Source organism: Elgaria multicarinata, chromosome 4 (assembly GCF_023053635.1).
Source record: "Elgaria multicarinata webbii isolate HBS135686 ecotype San Diego chromosome 4, rElgMul1.1.pri, whole genome shotgun sequence".
NCBI classification, from domain to species: Eukaryota; Metazoa; Chordata; class Lepidosauria; order Squamata; family Anguidae; genus Elgaria; species Elgaria multicarinata.
The window spans coordinates 127,606,591-127,614,002 of NC_086174.1; positions in this window are offsets into that span (position 1 = coordinate 127,606,591).

Sequence of the window (7,412 nt, forward strand, 5' to 3'; positions counted from 1 at the left end):
GAAGCGGAGAACAAAATATTGCCTGTGCATTGCGTCTGCTGTCATATGTTCTCTATGCAATCTGGGCAGTCCAAACACCTAATTGGAGCATAGTTTGGGTTGTAGCATCAACCTGTCATGTACATTTTAACCAAAATTTGGCTGGTTGGGGTTTAACATGTAATCTTCGTCAGTGGCCTGAAAAGAAAATTTATGTTATTAGCTAACGAAAACCTATCTGAAGACCACTTAGAGGATATTAGGAACCTTTGTGAATGCTTGGAGGTCTGAAAATCGGTAATTTGTTTGTTTCTAATTGGTGATCACCATTAATTGTCAGTCCATTTAGAGTGGGTTGGATATAGAAGCTTACCAAAAGGAATAATTTAGTTTGGCTGACTGAGCAATCAGTTAAGGATTATTCTTTGTTCATTGAGAGATACTGAGCATGCGAAGTGCAGAAATCGGTTGAAGCCATTGTACTTCAATGGGAAATGCTAGGACGAAGAATATGTGAACTTCAGTAACTTTCTCCAGCGTTGCTCTATTTCTATGACTGGCTCTAGCCCTCTCTTTCTTGCTGTTAATGCTGTGTAAATGCCTCACAAGAAAGATTGCTTTGGTATTTAGAAGATAGTGGCAGTGAGACTGTTGGGCATTAAGGGCTTTCTATCATTCTTAAAACCTTGAAGTGGGACAACCATTTTGTCTTCGGAGCTGAGAACAAAAGGAGGCTCAGGAGCCTGTCAGTTTTTAAATGAATCATATGTCACCTGAGTGCAACCACTTGCATAGGAGTGGGGAACTTGTGGCTCCAGATGTTTTGGTTTACAACTTCCTTCAGCCCTAGCCAGAATAACCAATGGTGAGGAATCATGGGAGTTGTGGCCCTCCAGATGTTTGGCCTACAAGTTGCCCACTCTTGCTAGATGCAGACAATAAAATGGAAACTTGGAAAAAATGTTACCTTTTTTTTTTTGGACTGGTTCTCAACACTCCTTTCTCTTAAATGCAAGCCATTCCTGACCAGTTTTTGTGATCAGAGGAAATACTTTCGTCACCTGAACAGAAGATGAATTTATTTTATTTATTTATTAAATTTATATACCGCCCCATAGCTGAAGCTCTCTGGCTGGTTTACAGAAGTTTTTTAAAAAGTGAACATTAAAAAGTATACAAAATTTTAAACCATCAAAATATATTAAAAAACAGTATCCATTTAAACAACAACAGTCCTGGGGTCCATTAAAAAACAATCAAACTTGGCATATGTTAAATTCTTGGGAGAAGAGAAAAGATGAATGCTGCTGGCAGCAATACAAATCTTGCAGTAATACTACTTCAGTTACTGCATAGAATGAGATGATACTGGCACTGGTAGCTCAATGTTTCCTTGTGAATGGTGCTCCTACTAGAGATTACAGATGTTAAAGGGAACAAGTAGAAGAGGGAACTGCTTGTATTTAAAGGATGTATTTCACCTGCTAAAAATGCCCTCTTCTAAATATTAAAGGCATCATTCTACATCCAATCACCCTAGTCAGGCCTGGTGCCACCTCTTTGATGCTGTCCTTCCTCTTGTGCTGATTCCAGTTCTTCCATGGGCAGCATCCTCTCCCAATTTGTCAATAGTGGACTTAAAACAGGGCAAACAGGCAGGGAGATAAGGGAGAGGATCTGGTATGGTGAGGGGTCTCATAAAAACCTGGAATCAGCCCTGATCCCGGTTCTCAAAGGACACGTAGGCGTTGCTCGTGTAGGGAAAGATGACTGAACCAGCTTTGGGTGCATGGACTTCTACTCCCCTCTGATATATGGAGCTTACGCTATGTTCATTACAATTTCAGTGTAACTATGTCTAGATCCAACCCATAGTTGCCCAGCTCAGGACAAGGAGTGTGAATATATGTTGAAGTTAAGAGCTGTGCAAGAATAGCTTCTCAAAATTCTCTACTTTGTGGGCAGAGAACTTAGGGAGGCAATTCCACTGAATTTCTCCAAGAAATGCTACAGCTTCTTGCAGGAAGGGCTCATCAGGAATTATAACAACTTCCCCCCCCCCCAAGGGATTTTGTTTTGCACTGCCAATATGAGTGGCAATAGCATCAATTATGTTAGCCTGGTCCCCATTTTGCATCCTCCACGATCCCCCATTTCTAGCATTGTTATGGGGTATTGTGGAGGGGAGGAGGCCAATTGTTGAAAGTTTGGGAGAAAATTCTACCAAGTGGCATTTTATTTCTAGAGGGGTAAAAAGAAAAATCTCAGAACTTTAAAAGTATTCTGAAATTCTTTGGCTCAGCTCTTTCCCAGAGTCTTCCAAACGTTATATTTCTGAGGGGTGATTGTGGATACATCTTGTCTGATGCAGTTGTTTATAGTACTGCTACTCCCCTGAATTCTCTGTAGCAGGTGTGAAGGGGGCAGTGTTGTGTCCAGTTCCAGGGAAGAGGTACAGCTGGTGCCAAAATCTGTTTTCCAATTTCCTAAGTGATTTCTTCCTCTCATGCTAAATCTTGCCTCATTCTCAGAGTGTTTTATAATTTGCTTTGAATTTCTTTCGGTGTTTTTGAGCTTACCTAATCACCACAAGGTGGCTGAGGGGTGCTGTGTAATGGAAAAGCCACACACATCTCCCCATTCCTCTGCAGCACCCTAAGCTGTCTGCACTTCCTGATCTGAAAAAGCCCTATGGGAGGAATTACCTCATGATAATTGAAATGCAGAAAGCTGAGGAAGCCACAGGCTGCTGGAGATATGATTGCACAATAAAAGGCGGGATGTTCATACACACCTTTCAGCCACCTCAGGATTAAAATAACCACAAGAAACAACTCAATCCATTCTAATTTCTCTGAAATTTTCTTTGAATTTTTACTGAAAGCAATTTCTTATCAAATTAAATAAGAATGGTTGAAAAAAAAACCTGAGAAATGTTTGCACAGCGTTAGTTCAAATGCAATATACTTTTTAATCCAAAGTGCCTGAGAAAATATACAAAAAATATCTTGATAGTAGACCACAATGAGATCAGTGCAGATTCTAAGTGTTGCATTTTATATTTTTTTAAAAATCCTAACCATTGAATGATAGAAGGCCAATTGTTATTCAGAGGTCTATTTTCATTATTGATTGTGATACCCTAATAATTTCTCAGGGCTGGCCTTCCCATGAAGCAGAGTGAGGCATTTACATTAGGCGGCGGAATGAGAGGAGGAATGAAATGCCCTGCTAGGAGGGCCTGCCGCTGCTGCCCACCACCTTCAGAGGGTGCTCTGGAAAGCTTTGCCAGCCGCTTTCCTGCTGTGGCATTTGCTGCGGCAAGAGAGCAGGCCGTGGGGCTTCCTTTGTTTCCCTTGCCGCACCCCCTGGGGCGTTACCCCACAATTGATTATATTCTATATTTCTGGATTAATATGTCTGGTAAGTATGGGATGTTGGAACTGAGTGGGTGTGGTTTATGATGTAATAGGTGGTGGTGGGGAAAGGTATATAAAGAGTGTTGGGAGTTTGTGGGGGAGTGTGTTCGAGTGCGTGTGAGGGGAGAGTTGTTTATTTGTAGAGTAAGAAGAGTGGATTCTAGGGATTTGGGATTGGTGTAAAGAAAGTGAGGTGGTTAGTGTGTGGAGAGTTTAGATTAGGCAAAATTGAAAGTATTATATTTACAACTTTTAAATAATAAGCTTATTATTTTGATAGCTACCAAATACCACGTGCCAGCTTGGCATTATTTACCTGCCTTACAGTTATTAAAAAACCCACATCAGATTATAACCACAGTATATTTAGAGCAAATCCTATATTAAACTGGTTTCCCTCATAGCTAGGGGAAAGGTTATAATTAACCCTCCCTCAGTTTTTCAAGTGGTGGCGCTTGGCCTGAGAAGGGTTTATGCGACGGGCCTAGTGTAAGGGTCTGTTACGTCGCCGCCGCCGTCCCCTTTACCTTTGCTGCCATGGCTCTGTAGAGAGCCACGTGGCTAGAAGAAGTAACTGCAGGGCTTGCAAGAGCCCCACAGCTGCTTCTTCGAGCCACATGGCTTTTCATAAAGCTGATATGGGGGCGGGAAGGGACTGTGCGATGGGGGAAAGGGAAGAGGAGTGCAATGCAGTGGTGTGATGCAGTGCTGCTGCAAGTTCTCTCCCTCCCGTGACAATACAGCTTGCTGTAATTTCTGCTAAAGGCAGAAATTTTGTGTGCAGAAGCTGCACATCAACGGAAACTATTTTACAGGTTTATCTGAAATCTAACAACTTTCAATTGCTTAAAGGAACTGTTTCCCCTAGTTACGCTCGTGTTCTGGCTGTTATAGTCAATCTAGAGTTGTACCAGATTTCCATTTGTACTGCTGCGGAAATTGTAATGTAGCAAAGAGCAAGGCATTCAGAATCTTATGTTCATGAGCTGGTTGAACCAGCAAGCATTCAAGGAGCTGCCAAACAGGATTACTTTTTCGAATAATCTTTATAAAAACGCTTTCCCTTGTCAAAATGAAAGCCTCTCTTATGTGATGGGTAGGCAGGCCTGTTTCATTTCGAAATAGGTTTTTAATCTAACAAACTTTTAGACAAAGGTTTTTAAGGGAAGGCACAGCAAATCCAAAAATAATGTGTAAAATAACAAGGCGGCTAGGAATCATTTGGCTTTTGTTTTTAGATAAGTCTGTAGATTTAGATATGCATTAGACTGGCTTAGCTGTTCTGAATGCTTCACCTATTTCTACAGTGATATATTCTATATAACTGTGTACAGACAGGATTCCTCTGGCGTGTGTGTGTATCTACACACAATTGTTTTACATTGCATACATATCTTTATGATAAAGAGTAGGTGTGTGTGATATATTTCATATTCTGTTTTTCTTTCAAAACCAACAAACCAAATTGTTGCTGAATTTTTTTCAGATTTATTTGTGCTTTGCCTATCATCTCTTATCCTAATAATTTCATTCAATCTGGACGCTTGTGGTTCTTGTCAGACTCTTAGAAATCAATTATTTTATTGTGGCAACTGATGGGTTGTGCCAACTTTGGGAACAATTTTAGGAGTGTGTATGTATGTCTTGCTATCTCATTTCTATGTGTTGGTGTTCGGTGGGGGGAGTCATACGTCCCCACCACAAGGAGAGGTGTTGGTTTGAAGCTCCCCAATTTATGGTCTTATTAGCCTATTTTTCTCATGTTTTTGATATTTTCTTGGCTTGGTGATATTGGAGGAATAAAGGAAGATCTTTTAACGTGCCCTTTTCTGTTAGCAGGACTGACCCTTAAGCGGCAATTCTGGAATAGTGGTGCTATTGTGGTGGGGGAGAACCACACTTGCTATGAAGGAGCAGGGAACAGGATTTCTGGGCTCTGAGGTCAGAGCCCTGTTTCCAGCCTCAGATCCTTTGTCTCCCCTTCCCAGACAGATTGTTCCCTCTGTGATTTAACACAGCAGAATATTATATTTAATTGATCCAGAGGTAACATATAACCTGCCATTTTTAGTATATGGGTCGATAGTAACTTCCAGTAACCTGTAATTTTAGGACACATCCCACTGTTATGGACCTGATCTGCTTATGGAGTTACAATGACAAAAATTATAACTAATTCCTGGACAAATCTAATCTTAATAGAGACAGTCCTTTGTAGTCTTGGTGCATCGCACATCTGGGCTCCCTTTCTGACTTTCTGTCTTCTCATTATATCCTGCTTCTGGTTTTAGCATTTTATTTCTTTTGGTCTTTTACGGTCTTTGATTGTGCTTATGCCTTTGGGTGTATGGCCATTAAGACACCCCACATACAGCTACTTTCTGTGCTTGGTCTGCTTAGGTGAACAACACATAGTGGAATCCTGCTACTTCCTTCGTGAAGCAAACCCCAAAACACCTTGCTGATAGGTGTTCAGTCCTGTGGGAGAGAGCGTTGCAGGCCATGGATAACCCTAAATCCGCCGGGGCACCATCACCATCGAGCAAAAAAACCTCATGGCAGCATCTAGTAAAGGGAGATGGAGAAATTCAGCCTTGCCATCACCAACAGCTCTAGCTCTAGCCATGGGCCGTTCTGACCCTCCGACTCCAGGGAGATCTTTAACATTATCTCTGGCCAAGAAAATGTCTAAGAAAGCTAAAACAGTGAAGTCTAGCGACCCACAGAAGGAGGAGGAGGAGGACTCTGGAAAAGTGAGCACTTCTCTGGTCCCTTAGAGATGGTAGCCTACTGCTCTGCTTCGAATGGATTCTCCGATTAGATGTAGCGTTGAACCCTCGGCACTGCCGCTATCTTTGGCACCAATATCCTCACCTTGGTACTGATAGCCTCGGTATCCAATGGTGAAATAAGGGATTCCACCCCATCGCAGGACCATGATGTCACGCATGCTAGGGAGCAGATCAGTTAGGGAGTTACAATGACACAAATGTAATTAATTCCTGGACAAATCTAATCTTAACAGACACAGAATATCCTCTAAACTAAATTTTGTTAAAATTCCCTTTAGGTTAAGGGTTAACGTTAATAGAGAATTCTAAACTCATTTCAAGAATTCTCTGGATAGGAATTTGCATTTTTGTTTAGTTTTAACAGAATTCAAAAGCTCAAGTAACTTTTGTCTAGAATTTCAGTGTGTGTAGTGTATGACAGTTCTAGGTTTTTCCCCCGAAATATGGTTTTAATTTATTCACTACAGAGTATTAGGTAGTTGGCTGGCCTTTAATTAACGTATGTGATACCAGCACTTATCACCAGAGGGCAGATGATCCTGATTACCTCTTAATATGATCATTTCTCAGAAGTCACAGTAGTTCTTTTAAACTGAAAGAGTTGGTTTAATATCCCCATCCACACACCCCAGTCTCCCAGCTGATCTTTCACAGTATTTTGAAAACTTACATCTTGAAAGCATAATACATTATGCATTTACCTTGAGAATTTCTCAATTTGGTGTTGTTTTCTTGATGCAGAAACTGGCATTTTATTGTGGAAGCACAGATTTGAATAGCCATTGAGGCTTTCCCCACCTGTTTTTAAGCCCTGTGTATGGACATTTCTAAATGAGGCTTTTATCTGGAGAAGTCGGGAATTGAACCTGGGCCTTCTGCATGCTAAGGATGTGCTCCTCTGATGAGCTACGGCCCTCCTGGTTGGAGCCAGATGTAGTCTTGCTTAGAGTAGACTCAGTGAAATCAGTAAGACTTACTTTATTCATTGTCTAAATTAAGTTCCATTGATTTCAATGGGCCTACTCTAAGCATATTTTTATGCAGCTAAGAGGAAAATAAGCTTTGAAAATGCCTGGCTTTTACATGCTGAACATGACACTCTGGAAGCAGCAGTGCTTGTCTGCAGTATAATTTTAATATCCTATGTTGAATAATGATAGGCTGTCTTGCAGTGCTGTATAATTGCATTCAAAGGCGAACACTGTTCTCATTATACCATAGT